At 35.0% G+C, this 20,593-nt stretch overlaps 1 protein-coding gene and 1 pseudogene across 11 annotated transcripts in view; one reads left to right on the top strand and one right to left on the bottom strand.

Annotated features, from left to right (window-relative positions):
- Positions 1-20,593, top strand: part of DLG2 (discs large MAGUK scaffold protein 2) — a 2,072,859-nt gene that overhangs the window by 196,236 nt on the left and 1,856,030 nt on the right. The window lies entirely within an intron of this gene.
- On the bottom strand, positions 1,773-2,332 carry LOC128776188 (ferritin light chain-like; annotated as a pseudogene).

Below are 20,593 nucleotides of genomic sequence, written 5' to 3'. Positions count from 1 at the left end.
ACCCTTAAATATTATGTTTTTTTCTTATTTTATGAGTTATAGCTCAGAAAAGCTAAAAGATAGGTGAATGTAATATATGTCAATGTTATGTCATATACATAAACTACAGAGCAATTGATATTATAATTCTCTACATTGTTCTCCAAAGTATCATGAAATTGTATATTTTTTCAGACATTGACAGATCTATCTATCTATCTATCTATTTATCTATCTATCTGGAAATATTGAGTTCTGGAAGATAATGTGACTACTTTTAGACCCTACAGCATAATCTATGTTAATAATCATCATAACAATCTATTTATCATGTATGTACTATATTTCAGGAACTGTGCTTCATATATATACATATTCTTATTTAACCTTCACAATGTCCCTATGAATTCATTCTATTTTGTAGTTGAAGAAAGAGCAATGAAGGGAAAAAAATATCAGAAACAACACATCAGAAGTCAATATAATGAGATAGGAATGTTGTCTTTGGAACTAGGATGACTGCATTGAAATCCTAGTTTTGTCACCTATTAGTTGTGGGGTTTGATCAAGCTACTTTATCTCTCTAAATTTCAGCTATCCTCATCTTTAAAGTGGAATCAATAATAATACCTACATATAGAGTTACTATAAAAGTTAAGAAGGTTAACATATTAAAGTGGTTAGAATAACCAGTGACATGTAACCATTGTTATTAAAAGTCTGAAAACACACGACCAGAAAGTGATAGGACAGATTTTCTAGATTCCAAAGCCTGTGCTTCATTCACAATTCTATATTGCTTCCAACACATATCCAAGTCTTATGGATCACAGAACTTAAAAAATGAATTGGTTAGTAATCAACTAAGTTTCTGTTTGTTTCCTAAAGAAAACATATATACAAAGGATTCTTAAAGACTATTTTCCTTGGGGATGAACTCTGGTATCTCAGAGCCTAGTAGTACTAAACAGTGATATACCTGTCACTTTTCAGGGACTGTAGGGTGGAATAAAGAGGAACTTGGAAGTGAGTTAGTTGTGTCTCCTTTCCAACAGGGATTTGAAAATTTGCTAGTTCTTAGGATCGTACTGAGGAGGAGTTCAGCTCGCTCTCCCCAGTTGTTCAGAGCACCTGTTGTTTCTGTGGCTCTCTTTCTTTCTGGTTTCCCTTAAAACTCCCTTCTGGCCTTAGAGGTGGTAGTAGTGGGGATTGATTTGTAAAATCACCAGTTTCACAGCCTTAGCAGTTTTCTAAGTGGGCTTTTAGGAATGAAGACATGAAGAGTGTACTAATGTGAGCAGTTAAAAATACTATTATTTGTTTTCATTTTGGTTGAATCTTACATGAGAGATCTAGATCAATTTTGGATTTCCAGTGTTCACTATTAGATTGGAAGTTACCTACCTACAGGTTTGCTCTAAAAAATCATTGGTGTTTTTTCATTCTGTTTCTCTTTTCTATTTATTCATTTTTATACAGAACTTTATAAAACTTGGGAGGAACTTCCAGATTTTTTCAGAGTGGGTACACCATTTTCATTCATAACAGCAATGTATTCCATTTTCTCCAGATCCTAATCAATACTTGCTTTTGTCTGTCTTTTATTGTTGCCACAGTTTTCTGGTGTGAAGTGTATTTCATTGTGTGTATTTTTTTTTCTGCAAAAAGTTCTGTTGTTTCCATTTGTTTCACAGCTTGGGAGAAGGCTCCAGGGTGGTTAAAAAGCTTCCTAGTGGCTGCAGGGAGAGGCTCAGGCACAAGTCTTGGCACCAGGGGGATGCCAGAGGGGCCCCTCAAAGGCTGTTGGACTTCAGAGGCTCCTAGTCACGATTGAGGGTGAGCCTTTCGAGGAGATACTTACCCAGCCCAGTCTGGGGGCCATCCAGGCTGTGGAGGGTAGAAGGTGGTCACCCATCTTCTTGATGTTCTTGAGTTTCACTTTATCATCTAAGAAGTGGTTCTCCAGAGATGAGAGCAGGGTTCTGCATGGGCAGAACCCAGAGCATACACATCCAAAAGGACCTGGTTCAGGTTCTTCTTCAGAACAAGGGCGGCTTCCATGGCATTCCATGTGTAGAGTTTTACCCCACTAATCTTGGGATGGCTTCTGCACATCCTGTAAGAGCGTGTGGCCACTGCACTGGTTTTGCATCTTTAAGAGATGCTCAGCACTCTCAGACTTCTCAGCCAACTTGCAGAAGAAGTAGCCTATATTCTCCAGAGTCACATCATGATGGTCGAAATAGAAACCCAGATAGAGGGAGGTATAGGAGACCCACAGATGCACATTGATCAGGCAGTTGACAGTGGTCTCCACCTTGGTAGAATAATTCTGATGAGTGTGGAAGCTCATGGTTGATCAATAAAATAAGGTGTTGGATGGTCCTTGAGGCAGAGGGTGGCTGAGATGGATCTGAAGGTTGCAACTGGAATAAAGGTTGGAAGGTGGTCAGAGGCTTGTAAGAGGGGTGTCCCTGGGTCTGTTTCATCCAAACACCTTGAAGCAAAAGACAGATCTGTGGGATCACCAGGTGTGCTGCCTCACTGTGGTTTTGATTTATATTTCCCTGATGACTAATGATGTTGAGCATATTTTCATGTGCTTATTGGCCATTTGTATGCCTTCTTTGGAGAAATGTCTGTTCAAATCTGTCCATTTTAAAATTGGGTTGTTTGTCTTTCTGTCATTGATTTGTGATAGTTGTTTATATATTGTAGATAATATACTCTTATCAGATATATTGTTTGTAAATATTCCATCTGTGGGTTGCCTTTTGGCTTTACTGATAGTTTGAAGCACAAAGTATGATTGAGGTTCCCCCCCCCTTTGGTTGCTTATGCTTTGATGTCATATCTAAGAATCCATTGCTTAACCCAAGGTTATGGAGGTTTTACACCTTTTTTCTCCTATGAGTTTTGTAGTTTTGGTTCTTACATGCAGGACTTTGATCCATTTTGAGTTAATTTTTATATGTAGTGTGAGGTAGGGATCCAAATCCATTAATTTGCATGTGAATAACCAGTTGTCATAAAACCATTTGCTGAAAAGACTGTTCTTTCCTTTATTGAATTGTCTGGGACCATTGTTGAAAATCGATTAACTATAAATGTAACAGTTTATTTCCTGACTCTCAATTTCACTCCATCTATCTATATCCTATCATTATGCCAGTACCACACTGAGTTGATTATTGTAGTAGGCTTTGAAATCAGAAAGTACAAATTAGTCAATGATATTTCTTGTTTCAAAGATTGTTTTGGTTATTCTGGGTCACTTGCATTTCCATATGAATTTTAGGATCAGCTTGTCAATTTCTTTTAAAAAAATAGCTCGGATTTTTATAAAGGTCATGTTGAATCTGTAAATCATATGATCAGCTTGCCACTTAACAATTTATTGTCTTCTAGTTAATGAATATTGGCTTTATTTCCATTTATTTACATCTTTAATTTCTTTCAATAATATTTGTTGTTTTTAGTGTATAAGCCTTATGCTACTTTTGTTAAATTTATTCCCAAAAATTAAAAAAAATTCTATGCAAATGGAATTGTCTTTAAAATTTTATTTTAAAGGGAGAATCTGAGAGTGCAATAACATTATTGGATACCGCTGGAAGAACCACTACATTTATTGTATACTTTTTTTACAAAAGAGTATATCTTATCATTTTTTTTTTGTATCTCTAGAATCTAGCATAGTGCCTGGCACATGGTAGGCTCACTAAATTTGTGTTAAGTAATATTAGTTGTTGATAATGTTTAGATGAGGATTTTTTTTATGTGCATAAAATTTCAAGGGCAGTATTTTGTGAAAAATTAAATGTAGTACTTTTATGTTTTGATGATACAGGTGAAATACTGCTTCACCTTCTTTTATGCAATTATTCTGCAAATATAATTTGTAAATAATAAGTCTGATAAGCAGAAAACTTGACACTTGTGACATGTAAAAAAGAAAAAGCTAATGATTTTTTTAATAATTAAAATTATTTTCTGTGAGTAAAATCTCTGACTATGAATTTTTAGCATTTTAGGGACTTAGGTGAAAATAACGTTTTCATGTCTACATGATATTGCAGAGAAAAAACAGCAGCTAGGGGCTATCTTTGGAATGTCTATAATATCATTGCCAACCATTGGCTCTAGGCTGTTGAGTTGTTTATTTCCTGGAAGTAGCATACTTTGTATCAGTTGCCTTTATAACATTAGTGTTTCATCTTCAGTGGCACCCAAATGGCTTTGACATTTGTGTTATATCCCAGAGTGCACATCTTCCAGCTCAAAGAAGAGAATTGTGTTGGGTAGTCTTAATATATTCAATGGAGCCATGGATGTGAAGCTAGTTATGTGGTTAAGCTCACAAATTAAGCCAATCTTTTTTGAGGAACATGTAGGGAGATAGTGCTAGAGGATGATATTTAATACAGTTTTCTTCTTGGAAATTTCATTATTACATGCAACATATTTTTGAAAAGATCTTCTTTAAATTTAAAGACAGGATTAAAAGTCAGCTGTTGGGAAGGAGTGTCTGTGGTCATATGTTTGGCGAGGTGGTGTGAGCAAGAGACAGAGCTGAGGATTCTACCAGCTAGTAGCAGACATCTGTGTAATTTAGAAGTATAAATTCACCCCGCTCTTCTAAACAGTTTCATGGAGTCCAAGGAAGTTCTTGTTCACTGTAAGTTAATTTACTTTCCTCTTGACCTACATATGGTGAATGAGGCATGACTGGTGACTTAAATATTTCTTTAATGATTTGCTCACAAGTACTGAATTCTAGAGCTCTCATATATTATTTTTCACTTTGCTTTGCTTGTTCTGTTTACTACTAAAGTCATCTCTACATTTATTATAATAAAATCAGGGATCCAAGTGCTGACAAGGGTTGCCAAATTATCTAATAACTTGGAGATTTACTTAGAAATTATGTGTGTTTCTCCTGTCAGAATGTCTATATTGTAATTTAGCTAGTAAGTGCATGGAAAGATGTATTCAAGCCCTTATGTGTGTAACTTTTTAAGTGCTGCAAATATAATTTGGTTTGCCATTTTGATGTAGTTTAAGTGCTATATTGCAAAATATCTTCATAGAATATATTAAATATTGATCTGCCTACTTAGGAACTTGGAAGAAATGTCTATTTCTTTTTCTAAGTGGTGTTTTCTGTATGATTTGGAGTGAAATGGCTGCAAACACTAGTTTTCTTTGTACTAAAATGAGTTAGTATTAGTTCATTTTCTTCTTCTAGCATATATGTAGTTACTTTTAAAAGCTAAGGATAGTGATAAACTTAATGGATTATTAATCATTAATTAACGATTAGTCATTAAATAAAGTGTTATATACGAAGCATTTTATATGTTTTGTCTGTTTAGTAACTTTAGGAGATAAGTATGATAATTTTCATTTCCATATGAAGAAGTTGGAGAGCAGATCAGTTAAAGTCTCTCAGCTTGTAAGTGCTAGAAGTAGGATTTCTGTCTCTCTGTATTTATATCTATTTGTATGCTTGTCAGCCTGACCCCAAAACTGACGCTGTGAATCATTACTAGACTACATTCCATGAATAACCACATGACACACAGTATTATTGCCAGTTTATGTCAACCAGAGGAATGGAAACATTTTCAAGATGTAGAAATTGTTTCTTCAATTTCTGTATGAATTGTTTAGAATTGTCACAGAGCTCTTCTCAGAGGAAGAAAAGAAAAGACAACATTTTCCAGCAAGTTTCTATATATCATGTTGATTCTGCTGTCTTTTATAGTGGCTCAACTGTGGCTCATGTATTAATCTGCATTCCAGAAAAATGTGCCCCATGGAGAGAATGTGTGGGAACAGCTGGTTATGGCAGCTGTAGGTAATGAACACAGTGAGACAAGTCTGAAAGTTCAGTCTCTTCTTCTTTCTGCATGTATCCCCTTCATGTATCAAAAGGAGGAATTACAATATATATATGCACACATTGTACTTAGCAAAGAAATGGAAGCACCGTGATACTGTTATTCAAGTTCTATCTCAGAATCAGAATGATGATGCAAGGAAGCACCTCCTTTTGGGCCTGAGTTCAGTCGTTAAAGAAAATGAACAAACTTGAATGAATTTTCTCTCAGAGAGTAAGGAACAGTGTTTTTTAAATTGTTATATCCCCCAAAGTACTTACAACAGAGCTATAAATATATGAGGCTCAATAAATATTTGTGGATTGCTGGATTCATTGCCCTATTTCACATGGATGATAGTAGCTGTGGTTATAATCTGAGTCTTTTGACATTTAAGTTCAGTGTTGTTCTTACCCTACTGTGCTTCTTGCCTTTCCATCTCAGAATAAGAATTGCTTCCTCCTTTTGCAAGGAAGAAATTAAAACTCTGAGAGTTTTACATAACTCACCCAAATTCACACAGGTAGGTCAGGGCTGAATAAGGTCTTAAAGTCTAGTCTACTTGACGCTAAAGTTTGTGTTCTTAGAGGCCATATAAACTGCTGCTTCCTAGAACATGAACTCACATCATATCTTATGGGTGTATCTTAAAGCCCTCGTCAAAAAAGAAAATAGGCAATCTTATTTTTAACAGGTGTTAGAGCTGAGTGGTTAAGAACAAGGATTCTATAGCCAGAGTTTAAATCCCAGTTCTACTACTTACATGACTTCAGCTAAGTTTCTCTGTGGCTCAGATTCATCAGCCACAAATGGTGTTAATAATAATACCTATCTCATGGGAGTTACTTGAGAATTAATTGAGTATGAGGTGCTTAGAGTAGTGTCTGACATTTAGTAAGCCTCGTATGTGTTCTTATTATCTCCTGGGTATACATTTGCATCAGGAAAAATTGATCTTATAGCCGGCGAAGCTTAATCCCATTGTACTTTCTAGTTCTATCCTCTAAGGACACAGAGACTAGTAGGGCTTCACCTCATTGCATACTACAGTCTCTAATTATCATGATGAAGTTGTTTTGTACTTTTTTCCAACAGGTTTCTTATTCTCTAAGCAAAGATCTGTTATCCCCAGTATTCATATTTAAAATACTATAACAAATTTTTTGTACTTAGACCAGGAAATAACATTAATACTTAGAGGATAAGAATATTTATTTTCATATGGTGTACAAAGGACTGCCACATTTATTATTATAGTAGGAATGAATAAGTCTTTTTTTTAAAAGTGCTTATTTATTTGAGAGAGACAGAGACCGCAAGCCGGAGAGGGACACAGAGAATCCCAGCGCAGAGCCCAATGTGAGACTCAATCCATGAATGATGAGTTCATGACCTGAGCCAAAACCAAGAGTCAGACGTACAACCAGCTGACCCACCCACGCGCCCCTGAATAGTTTTTTTTTTGTTTAATGTTGTCTTGAAAGAATGCACATTCTCTTGCCTAAAATTAAGACATTTCTTGGAGGATGATGTAGTAGATAAGCACTGGACTTGGGAATCAGAAAAGCTGGGTTCATGTCCCACTTGATATTTGTCATTTGTTTGACCTTGGATGAGAAAGTCCTCTTAGCCTCTCAACCCCAATTTCCTGTACTGTGAAAAGACATAATAGTGACTATAATGATTATCTTGTAATGTTTGGTGTTAATCAAATTATATATATATATATATATATATATATATATTTTTTTTTTTTTTTTTTTTTTTTTTTTTTTAAGGCCCAAATTCAAATACCCCCTGCTCAGGGAAGCCTTTCCTAACTCGTCCAGTTTCATTTCTTCTTTATATTTCAATAGTAATTTGCATCTATATAGTATTCCATTTCTTGGACTCAAAATGACCATATCTTCCCACTGGATTATAAGCTCTTTGTGTGTATATATTATTTTTGTTTTCTGCACACTGTCTGGTATAGTGCCTTGAGTATATGCTCCATACATACTTACTGAGTTGGAATGAATTTGTGTGATAGTGCTTTGTAAACTGAAGTATATACACATGGAAAGTATTACCAACATCCACTTATATTTGGCACTTCTCTTTTTCATGGGCTTTATTTCCTAACTCATTTATGCTATCCTATGTTTAATTAGACTCCGCTCTGCATTTCAAGTATCTTATCTTGGGGAGAGTCAACCAGGAGCATAATTAAAGTCTTTATGAGTTTCTGAATGCAAGTTGTATTGTCCTAACTGCTGTCCAAATCAAATTGTCATGGTCTTTGCTTTACAAGAGCACAGTCAAAAATCATTATCAGATGTCTGCATGCAAGTTATGCTGTCTTTAGTACTGTTTAAATTGAATTAAATAATTAGATCAGTGATGTCTAGACTTATAGTGTAAAGAAGAAACACTTGTGTGGATACATTTATGAAGGACTGCTAAAAACTACTGAAAAAATAAGACCACACTGATTGAAAGATAACGGCTTCTATTCAGAATTATGACTGACATGGACAGTTTTAGATTTGGATGTTTGGTCTAAGTCCACTAGACAAGAAACCTTCACGTCACTTCTTATTAATTGGGGAAAATCTATGTGTTTGGACTTTTCTCAGATTTTTGATGTAGTCCCTGGTAGTTATATAAGGCATTTTTCCTATCCTATAATATTCCACAAGGTCATAAATTTACCATTCTGTGGTATTTGATCAGTTTGGTCTGAGATGAAGATGTTTTTCTTCCACCTCATTACAATTAGAGAAACAAGACCTTACTCGTGATTGTAGAAAACCGTTCCAGGATACAAAAATAGAAGTAAAAAAGAAAGGAAACAAAAAATAAGAGGAAACAAATGGAAAATCAAAGAAATGAAAATGAAAAGAAGCGAAAATAAGACCTGGACATTTATATTTGTTATGTGGTATTAAACTATAAGTATATATGATGTGTTGAGATTTAAATGTTTATAAATGATTAAATGAATGAGTGATAGTCCATTGTGTATATATACCACATCTTAATCCATTCATCTATTGATGGACCCTTTGGTTGCTTCCATATCTTGCTATTATAAATAATGTTGCAATGAACTTAGAGACATAGAGGTGCATAAATCTTTTTGAATTAGTGTTTCTATTTTCATGGAGTAGGCACCCAGTTGTGAAATTATGGATCGTATGGTATTTCTATTTTCATTTTTTTGAGGAACCTTCAAAAAATTTTCCACAGTTGTTGCACCAGTTTGCATTCCCACCAAGAGTGTACGAGTGTACTGGTTCTCTTTTCTCTACATCTTTGCCAACAGTTGTTATTTCTTGCCTTTTTGATACTAACCATTCTGACTGGTGTGAGGATATATCACTGTCGTTTTGATTTGTATTTCCCTGATGATTAGTGATGTTGAATATCCCTTCACGTGTCTGTTGGCCATCTGTGTGTCTTTAGAAAAAATGTCTGTTCAGGTCCTCTGACCAATTTTATTGGATTATTTGCTTTTGGTGTTGAGTTGTAGGAGTTTAAAAAACTTAACACTCTAGCAAAATTAAAAGAATAGTACAAAGAAACCCATATATTCTTAGATTATTCAGATGTTGATATTTTGCCATGTTTGTGTGGTCTCTCTTGTATATACATGTATTTACTGAGGAATTTGAAATTAAACTGCAAATATCATGCTACCCTAATTCTTCAGCATGTATCTTCTGTGAACAAGGAAAGTCTATAGAATGACATTTTCTGTTTCCTTCTTATTATGGATGTGTATGATTATTGCTTGTAGTTTTCTTTTCATTTTTGAAACATTTTATATTTTCTTGGACCAGCAATCACAGGATTCTTTGAAGTGGTATTAGGTGCTGAGGTGGCTTGCTAGATTTCTTAGTTTGAATGCCCTCTTTTTTTTTTTAGATTTTAAGAATATATTTTTCTCATTTTAAGTCATTTTCCGTACACTATATGATTCTTTTTTTAAATATGAAATTTATTGTCAAATTGGTTTCCATACAACACCCAGTGCTGATCCTAACAGGTGCCCTCCTCAATGCCCATCACCCACTTTCCCCTCCCTCCCACCCCCCATCAACCCTCAGTTTATTCTCAGTTTTTAAGAGTCTTTTATGGTTTGGCTCCCTCTCTCTCTCTCTCTGTCTTTTTTTTTTTTTTTTTTTTTTTTTTTTTTTTTTTTTTTTTTTTTTTTTTTTTTTTTACTATAGATGCTGGAGAGGATTTGGAGAAATGGGAACCATCTTGCACTGTTGGTGGGAATGCAAACTGGTGCAGCCACTCTGGAAAACAGTGTGGAGGTTCCTCAAAAAATTAAAAATAGATCTACCCTATGACCCAGCAATACCACTGCTAGGAATTTACCCAAGGGATACAGGAGTGCTGATGCATAGGGGCACTTGTACCCCAATGTTTATAGCAGCACTTAATGCCCTCTTTTATTGGTATAGTAAGGTGCATTTAAAAAATATCTGGTGCTGTAAGGTGGCGGTGGGGTTAGTATATTTCTGATTTTGTGCTTCTTGTTTGTTTCTACAGGGTTCTTAATTTTAACTACTTGCTTTTTTCTTTCCTATCACTTTCAAGCTTCCAAGAGATTTTACTTTCCAGGTTGCCTTTCTCTCTTTTTCTCTGCCTCCAAAGCAGATTCAATCTTCACCGAGTCCTGCTGTCCTTATAATTAAGGCTTGAACTTGATCCTCAGCAATTTCTGCCTTCTGGCTGCAGGAGATGAGAGAGTCTTTATATACTGCTTAGGAGTTCTTGTGACTTTCACAATTTTCCTTAAATTCATCATTAATCACCCTTAGTTTTGCATTGTCTTTGTCCAAAGCTTTGACCACACTTAGCAACATTCATTCAAACCTTTTGTCTTTATAATTATAATTTCCTCTGAACCTGTTGCATGACTGAGATATTATACCTGCCAGTGTATTCCTTGCCACCAGTTTTTCATTCTAGTTCACCAGAGGTAAAAGTGTTAACAGTTGCACCATCAACATGCCAGGAGATATTATCAGCACTCTACCTACGACCAATATTGGGGTTCTCATTGGCAGCTGCTGGTGGGTGCTGCAGCTGAAAAAATCCATTTTGTAATTTGCCTTTTTCAGACCACTCTTTATGCCAACTATCTTAGGTCAGTGGTCCTGGGAAACAGATTCTGGGATGGAGAATTTGCAAATAGGGAGTTTATGGGAGTGCTGTCAGGAACAACCCCTGTGAGAATGTGAGGACACAGGACTAGGCAAAGTGATGAGTTTAGCTGCAAAGTAGTTACCACAAAGTCTTTAGTTGATCTACAGGAGCCTTGGGGCTTAGACCACCTTGTTCTAAATTGAAACAAGGGCACAAGATCTTATATTGACCAGTCATTGGATACTGGCTACCTCTGTGGCAGAGGTAATTATAATTCTTGTTTCTACAGGGTTCTATTATTATAAAAATAATTTCAGGTGAGGGAGCTCCTTTTGAGCTGAAAGCAGTTTCTAGGTAGGAACTCAGATATGAGCTGTCAGCAGCCAACAAACCTGGCAGCTAGGTATTTGATGACTTTATTTCTGATGGAGAAATCTGGGCAGTGCACCACAGCCTACACCAGAATAGGTAAGAGAAAAAGTAGAAAGTCTTATCAAAAGGTCAATAAAATACTTCAGGTGAGAGATAATGACAGCTTGGAGTTTGGAGGAACAGTGGAGGTAGTGAGAGGTGGTTGGATTTGAGATATATTCCAAAGGATTTTTTGATGGATTAGATGTCAAGGAATGAGAGGAATCAAAGGTATCTTCAAAGATTTTGGTGTGAACAACTGAAAGAATAAAGTTACCTCATTAATTTAATGAGAAGTAATGGCTATCAGAAGATTTTAAGCATCTATATTGACTGAAGAATGTAACCTCTTATCTCATTTGTAATTTTAAGCTGCATTAAAGAATATGGTTTATAGTTTTCTGTTTCTATAACATAAATTTCCTAAATTGATCCAATTAGAAATTAAAAAATAGAATGGACTCATCATCTTGGAATAAATTAAAATTTTGTAAAATAATTATCTTTAATGAAATATACTCAGGTAGAATTAAAGTCAAATACTTTTAAACTTTCAAAGATAGGTAATTCTCGTGATAAGTATCCATTTCCAAAGATGTGAAATTACAAGAACTTTTTCCAACTGATTTTAAGAAAATAGCATAGCCTTGATAACACTGATAACACTAAAGGTAGAAAATACAGATTAATGTCATTTGTTAATATAGATTAAAAACCCTAATCAAATCAGTCAAATAAATCTGAATCAAGAGTACTTGAGGACATCAGCAAAATGATGACATAGGAATTTCTACTGGTCATCTCCTCTCAGAGATGTCATTTTGAGCAATTATCTATACATGAAATACCTTCATGAGAGCCAGGATTTCAGGTGAGGGATTGCAGCCCTGGGATGAAGAACAGAAATAAGAAAGGATGCACTGAGAAGAGTAGGAAAGGTAGATTAACATTACTCCCATTACCCCTCCCCCAAACTATAGCAGCCTAGAGCAGAGAGAGAGAAGGAGAATAAAGTGAGTGCCTACCTTCACCATGGACCTGAGAGCCAGCATGCCGTATTGCCAGGTAGGCTCCTGGAGCTCTAGGTGGCTAGCCCTGTAGCCTATTCATGCAAGCTTCTAAGAAACCAGTCCCTGGCCCACCCAAGAGCCCACCTACTTCAACAGCCCCAGATATTTCCTATGGCCCCCAGTGGCTTTTGGGGCAGGATTGACTGCTGGTGGACTATCATGAATCAAGCCCCTGACTCAGCCTGGTGTCTGACAGATTCAGCAGCACCAGGCAGCTCTGATGGCTCCAGGCTCTCAGAGGATTGTAAATCCAGGATTTTCCAGCCCACCCAGGTGCTAGTTTGTTCCTTAAGCCCCAGACAGCTTAGTGGCCCATGGTGCCTCTCGCAGTTCCAGGGAGCTTCTTCAGTTCCAGCCTCCTAATGGATTACAAACCCAGACTCCTGGCCCACCTAGAACTAGCTGGTTCTTGTGGCCCTAGGTGGTTCCCATGGCTTCAGGCTCCCAGTCAATGTCTGCAAACCCAGGCTCAGGGGAGGGAGGGGGTGGTACCTGTGAACCTAGAGTGCTGATGGTACCTGTGAACCTACTGTCCCAAGTTTTCAGCCCATCCCAGGACTAGGCCACTCAGGTACTCCAGCAGCAAGCCTGACTGCATACACCACCAGTCACCCTACCCAGAATCTCTGGACAGTGTGAGTGATGAAGGGTTCTGCCTGTTGAAGCCAGTCTGCAGAGATTGGAAGAAGTGCTTATGTCCTCAAATATGCAGACATCACAGAAGGAAAAATCATGAATAATTAAGGAAGCATGACATCACTAAAGGAAACTAATAAAATTCCAATGACTGAATATAAAAACATAAAGATTTATGAATCATCTAATGAAGAATTCAGAAGAATCCTCTTAAATTCAGTAAACTACAAGAAAACCAAGGTAGACAACGAAGTGAAAAACAATGCTCAATCAAACGCAAAATTCAACAAAGATATAGAAATATTAAAATGAGCAGAAATTTGAGAGTTGAAGACTATAGTGATTGAACTGAGAAATTTAATAAAGGGCTTAAATGGCAGACTTGACTAAGTGGAAGAAACAATTAGTGAGCTAGAAGAGAGACCATTTGAAATTACATAATTAGAGGAGCTATGGGATAACATTTAAAGAAAAAAATCCGTGTAGTTTTGGAATCTTAGAAGGAGAAGAGAGAGAGAGAAAGAAGCAGAAATCTCATTCAAAGAAATAATGGCTGAAAACTTCTCAAATCTTGGGAGAGATTTAGATATCCAGGTTCATGAAGCTAATAGGTCAAAATTTCAACAGAATAATCTTCTCCAAGACACATTATAATAAGACTGTCTAATACCAAAGAAAAAGAGAAAACTTCTAAAGCAATAAGAGAAAAATATATTCTCACATAAAAGATAATGAAAACAAAAGTGAGCTGAGTAAATGCAAAGATCTAATTGGTTTTTATTAAATAATTCATGAATTGGGCAGCATCCCATCCAGCAAGAAGAGGAGAGGTCCAGGCAGTTTACAAAATGGAAGGTTTTCATAGGAAGAAGTGTGGGGTAAGAAAGTTACTAAGAAAAGAATTGTTTCAGGCAAGGTTGCCTTCCCTTAAAGGGAAGAGTAGGATGTTTTAGCATATAGATTACCAAATTCTCCTTTGGGGGATTGAGAGGGCCCATGGTGGTAGACTTATTGGTGCCCATAAGAAATTGCTAACAGATAGGTTAAGACTATATTTCTGGGGAAAGTTGAAATAATTAGATTAGGTATTAAGTCCTGGTTTGAGGACTCAACCTAAGTGATGGCATTTTTGGGCCTGTGGTTTTCTTTTTAAAAAAGGAAATCCCCATAAGGCTTTCTGTGGGTTTCTCAGCAGAAACCTTTCAGGCTAGGAGAGTGAGAATGATATGTTCAAAGTGCTGAAAGAAAAAAAAAACTGCCAACCAAAAATATTTTACCCAACAAAGTTGTCTTTCAGAAATGAGGAAGAGATAAAGATTTTTCCAAACAAAAGGTGAGAGTTCACCACAACTTGACTTGCTTTACAAGAAATGCTGAAAGGAGTTCTTCAAGATGAAATGAAAGGATGCTGATTAGTAGCAAGAAAACATATGAGAATCTATTATACTGGTAAAGGTAAGTGTGTAGTCAAATTTAGAATATTCTAATACTGAAAAAAGATGATAGATTAATCAGTTAACTCTAGTATAAAGGTTTAAAGGAAAATATCAAAAATAATGGTAGCTACAATAATTTTTAAATGGATACAGTATAAAAATAGGTAAATTTTGACATAAAAATATAAATTATGTGGGGAATAAAAGGGTTTGTATATGATTGAACTTTGTATTAGCTTAAAATAGACTGTTACATCTGAAGATGTTTTATGTAAGCCACATGGTATCCACAAAGCAAAAACCTATAGTAGTTACTCATAAGATAAAGAGAAGGGAATCAAAGCATACCATTACAAAAAAAAAAAAAAAAAAAAAAATCATCAGCCCAGAAAGAAAGACAGCAAAATAAGAAGAAAGACATTAGAAAGCCTTACGTATCAATAATCATTTTAAATGTAAGTGGATTAAATTCTCTAATCAAAAGGCATTTCAGCTTTAAGGACACAGGATTAAAGTGAAGGGATGGAAAAAAGATATCCTTACAAATGGAAAACAAAATAGACCAGGAGTATAAGCCATACTTATACCAGACAAAATAGACTTTTAAGTCAAAAACTGTAACAAGAGACAAGTGTTCCTATAATGATGAAGTGGTCAGTTCATCAAGAATATATAACAATGGTTAATATATGCATCCAGTATCAAAGCAAATATGTTGACCAAGTGCTAACAGATTTGAAGGGAAAAATAGACAAAAATACAATAATAGGAGAATTCAATACCCGAATTTGAACAATAGACAGATTATCCAGACAGAAAATCTATAAGGAAACATTGGACTTGAACCATACTTTAGACGAAATGGGCCTAACAGAAATATACAGAGCATTCTACTCAGTACTAGAAGAACACACATTATTCTCCAGAAAACAGAATATTCTCTAGAACAGATCATATGTTAAGTCACAAAACAAGCTTTAGCAAATGTAGGAAGATTGAAATAATACCAAGTTTCTTTTCTGACCAAAATGGCATGAAACTAGAAATTAGTAACAGGAGGAAAGCTGGAAAATTCACGAATGTGTGGAAATCTTACAACATATTCCCGAACAACCAATGGGTCAAAGAAGAAATCAAAAGATTTAAAAAATCTTGAAACAAAAGAAGATGGATATACAATATACCAAAAGCTTTTGGGATGCGGGAAAAGTAGTCGTTTTGCTGCAATTAATGCCTACATTAAGAAAAAGGAAAGATCTTTTTTTTTAAATGTTTATTTTTGAGAGAGAGCGAGAGAGAGAGTGAGCAAGCATGAGTGGGGGAGGGGCATAGAGAGAGGGAGATACAGAATCTGAAGCAGTCTCCAGGCTCTGAGCAGTCAGCACAGAGCCCTGCACAGGGTTTGAATTCACACACTGTAAGATCATCACCTGAGCTGAAGTTGGACACTTAACTGACTAAGCCACCCAGGCACCCCCCAAAAAAGGAAAAATCTTAAATAAACAACCTAACTTTATACCTCAAGGAAATACAAAAAGAAGAACAAAGTAAGCCAAAGTTAGCAGAAGGAAGGAAACTATGAAGATCAGAGCTAAAATTAATGAAATGGATATAGGATAACCAATAGGAAAGATCAGTGGAACTAAGAGCTGTTTCCTGGAATAAACAATATCAACAAAATTTTAGCTAGACTAACTAAGAAAAAAAGAGAGAAGACTCAAATAAATGAAATCAGAAAGGAAAGGAGGAACATTACATTTGGTACAACAGAAATAGGAACATGAGAATTCTGTGAACAATTATATGTCAACAAACCGGATAACCTAGAAGAAATGGATAAATGCCTAGAAACATTCAACCTGCCAACACAGAATCATGAGGAAATAGAGAATCTGAACAGACCAATTACTAGTAAAATAGTGAATCAGTAATAAGAAACCAACAAAGAAAATCTAGACCTGATGGTTTTACTGGTGAATCCTACCAAACATTTAAAGAAGAATTAACACCAATACTTCTTAAACTCTTCCAAAAAATCAAAGAGGAGGAAACACTCTCAAACTCATTTTATATGGCCGGTATTAACATGATAACAAAGCCAGATAAGGGTACTACAAGAAAAGAAAATTATAGGCTAATATTATTGATGAATATAGATGCAAAAGTTCTTAACAAAATACTAGCAACTTGACTTCAATTGTATGTTAAATGGATCATATACCTCAATCAGGTGGAATTTATCCCTATGTTGCCAGGATGATTTGACATACACAAAATAAGTATATATACGTGATACACTACATTAGCAAAATGAAGGATAAAAATATCATTTCAATAGAGGCAGAAAGTCATTTGACAAAATTCTGCATCTTTTCATGGTAAAAACTCTCAACAAATCAGGCATAGAAAGAATATATCTCAACATAATAAAAGGCCATATATGACAAATGCATGGCACACATCAAACTCAATAGTGAAAGGTTTAAATCTTCCCATTAAGATCAGAAAAGAGACAAAGATGCTCACTTTTACCCCTCCTATTTAACATAGTACTGGAAGTCCTAGTCAGAGTAATTAGGCAAGAAGAAATAAAAGGCATATAGAAAAATAAAAGGAAAGGAAGAAATAACTCTCTGTTTGTATATGATATGACCTTATATACAGAAAACCCTAAAGACTCCACCCAAAACTGGTAGACCTAATAAATAAATTCAGCAAAATTACAAGATATAGAATCAACATACATCAGTTATATCTGTACACAAACAATAAACTATTGAAAAAGGAAGAAAACAATACCATGAATAATAGCATTAAAAAGAATAAAATATTAGGAATAAATTTAACCAAGGAGGTGAAATATCTGTACTCTGAAAATAAGACATCGATGAAGGAAACTGAAGAACACACAAATAAATGGAAATACATCCATGTTCATGGATTAGAAGAATTAATATTGCTAAATGTCCATACTGCCCAAAGCCATCTATATATACAATATATGCAATGCAATCCCTACCAAAATTCCAATGATATATATCACAGAAATAGAAAAAAAAATCCTGAAATTTGTATGTAACAACAGAAGACTCTAAATAGACAAAGTAATCCTGAGAAAGGAGAACAAAGCTGGAGGCATCATACTTCCTGCTTTGCATGTACATTACAAAGCTTCAAAACTACATGGTACTAGCATAAAAACAGAGAGATAAATCAATGGAACAGAGTAGAGAAAGAGCCTAGAAATAAACCCATACATATATAGTGAACTAATACTTGGCCGCAGAGCCCAAAACACTCAGTGGAGAAAAGCATAGTCTTTTAATAGTGTTGGGAAAACCAAATAACCACATTCCAAAGAATGAAATTAGATGCCTGTCTTACATCCTTCATAAAAATTAACTTGAAATGGATTAAATATTTAAATGTGAGAATTTAAACAATAAAGCTATTTGAAAAAAACAGGGGAAATATTCTTGACATGGGTCTTGGCAAAGAGTTTTTTGGATATGACACTAAAAGTATAAGCAACAAAAGCAAAAGTAAACAAGTGTGGCTCCATCAAGTTAAAAGGCTTCTGCCTGGCAAAAGAAACAATCAGCAAAATAAAAGGCACTCTACAGAAAGAGGGAAAATGTTACAAACTGTATCAGATAAGGATTTAATATTCAAAATACATAAGGAACTCATATAACTCCTTAGGAAAAAAATCAACAATCTAATTAAAAAATGAACAAACGGGTCTTTCCTCCATCTTGGATCCTGTGGAGGCCTGCTGTGATCCAAGGACATTTCTGCTGGCTGTAAGTGGGGTCTCGAGCCAGACGGAACACACAGATCTTAAAATTGAAGATATTTATGTTTGAGATGAAACTGATTTCTGCTTAGGCAAGAGATGTGCTTATTTGTACAAAGCAAAGAATAACATAGTGACTACTGGTGACAAACCGAATCAGAGTAATCTGGGGAAAAGTAACTTGTGCTCATGGAAATAGTGGCATGATTCATGCCAAATTCCAAAGCAACCTTCCTGCTAAAGCCATTAGCCACAGAATCCATATGATGCTGTACTCCTTGAAAAGGAAATGTTTCCCAAGATGACATACAAATGGCCAACTGGTACATGAAGATGCTCAACATCACTAATCATCATGGAAATGCAAATCAAAACCATAATGGGATATCATCATACCTGTTAGAATAGTTAAAACCAGAAAACAAGGGATAACAAGTGTTGGTGAGGCTATAGAGAAAAGGGAACAGTTGTACACTCTTGGTCAAATGCAAATAGGTATAGCTACTATGGAAAACAGTATGTAGTTTCCTTAGATAATGAAAAATAGAACTACCATTGGATCTAGCTCTCCCACTTCTAGGTATATATTCCGAGGAAATGAAGACACTATCTTGAAGAGATATCTGCACTTCCATGTTTATTGAAGCATGATCTATAATAGCCAAGATGTGGAAACTACCTAATTGTCTATCGATGGATGAATGGGTAAAGAAATATGGTATATATACATAAAAAATGAAATATTATTCAGCCATAAGAAAGAATGAAATCCTGCCTTTTGTGACAACATGATTGGAGCTTGAGAGCTATGCTAGTGAAATAATTGAGACAGATAAAGATAAATACTGTATGTTCTCCCTTATATGTGGAATCTAAAAAAATGTGAACCAATGGAAATAATAGAATGGTGGTTGTCAGAGGTAAAGGGATAGCGAAAATGAGATGTTAATCAAAGTGTACAGACTCTTATTTATTAGATGATAAGTCCTGGTGATCTAATGTGCAGCATGATGATTATAATTAACAAAACTATATTATATACTTAAAAGTTGTTAAGAGAGCAGATATTAAATTTTTGTCACCACAAAAAGAAATGATAATTATGTGAAGTGTTGGAAGTATTAACTAACCTTATTGTGATGATCAGTTTGCAATATTACATGTATCAAATCATTACATTGTATACCTTAAACTTATATATGACAATATCTCAGTAAACTTGGGGAAAAAGGAGTACATTGAAAAAAAAGCACCAAGCAAGATTTATTTTACAAATGCAACGGGGTTTACTATTAAGAAATCTATTTATATATGTATACCACTAATAGCTCAAAGAAAATAAAAGGTATAACTATAATAGAGTAATAACACTAGTTCACATTTTTTGAATCCTATACTACCTATGGTCTAGGTACTGTTTTAAGTGATATCTATATCTCTCTCTCTATATATATATACATGCACCCACATATTACATATACACATATGTATATATATGTACATATATACATGTATACACATATGTATATATACACACATACTCACACAATTAGTTTATATAAAACTTCATGACATAGATAATATTTTTATCTTCATATTTTAGATGAGAAAAACTGAAACCCAGAAAAGTTTAGTAACTTGCTCAAATTCACACATTTACTATGTGCAAGAGCTAAAATATGAACCAAGGAAGAATATGTAATATTAAAGTACTATGCTAGATTGCCTCCCAATAGATAACAATAATAACACTATAATATTTATAATCGGCTAACATTTTTCAAGTGGTTATTATGTGCCAGATACTACTCTAAGCACTTTGAGGTAACTCATTCACACTATAGCAATATGATGCAGTATTTTATTAATTAATTAATTAATTAAATAATTATTTTTACTTGAAATGACAGAATTTAATTTATTTATTTAAAGTAATTTATTGTCAAGTTGGCTAACGTACAGTGGATGCAGTATTAGTTTCAAAAAAATTTTTTTTTAATTTTAGAGAAAGAAGCTCAAGTGGGGGAGAAGGGCAGAGGGAGAAAGAGGGAGAATCTTAAGCAGGCTCCAACCTCAGCACAGAGCCTGAGGAAGGGCCAGATTCCATGACCCTGGGATCATGATCTGAGCTGAAATCAAAAATTAGATGCACAACCTACTGAGCTACCAAGCACCGCTATGATGCAGTTATTTATTATTATTATTATTATTATTATTATTATTAATTTTACAGATTTAGTA

This window comes from Panthera pardus, unplaced genomic scaffold (assembly GCF_024362965.1).
Source record: "Panthera pardus isolate Hobbes unplaced genomic scaffold, ASM2436296v1 HiC_scaffold_12, whole genome shotgun sequence".
Lineage (NCBI taxonomy): Eukaryota > Metazoa > Chordata > Mammalia > Carnivora > Felidae > Panthera > Panthera pardus.
Note: the sequence above shows the minus strand (reverse complement) of the source record. Positions and strands in the feature narration are given on the sequence as shown.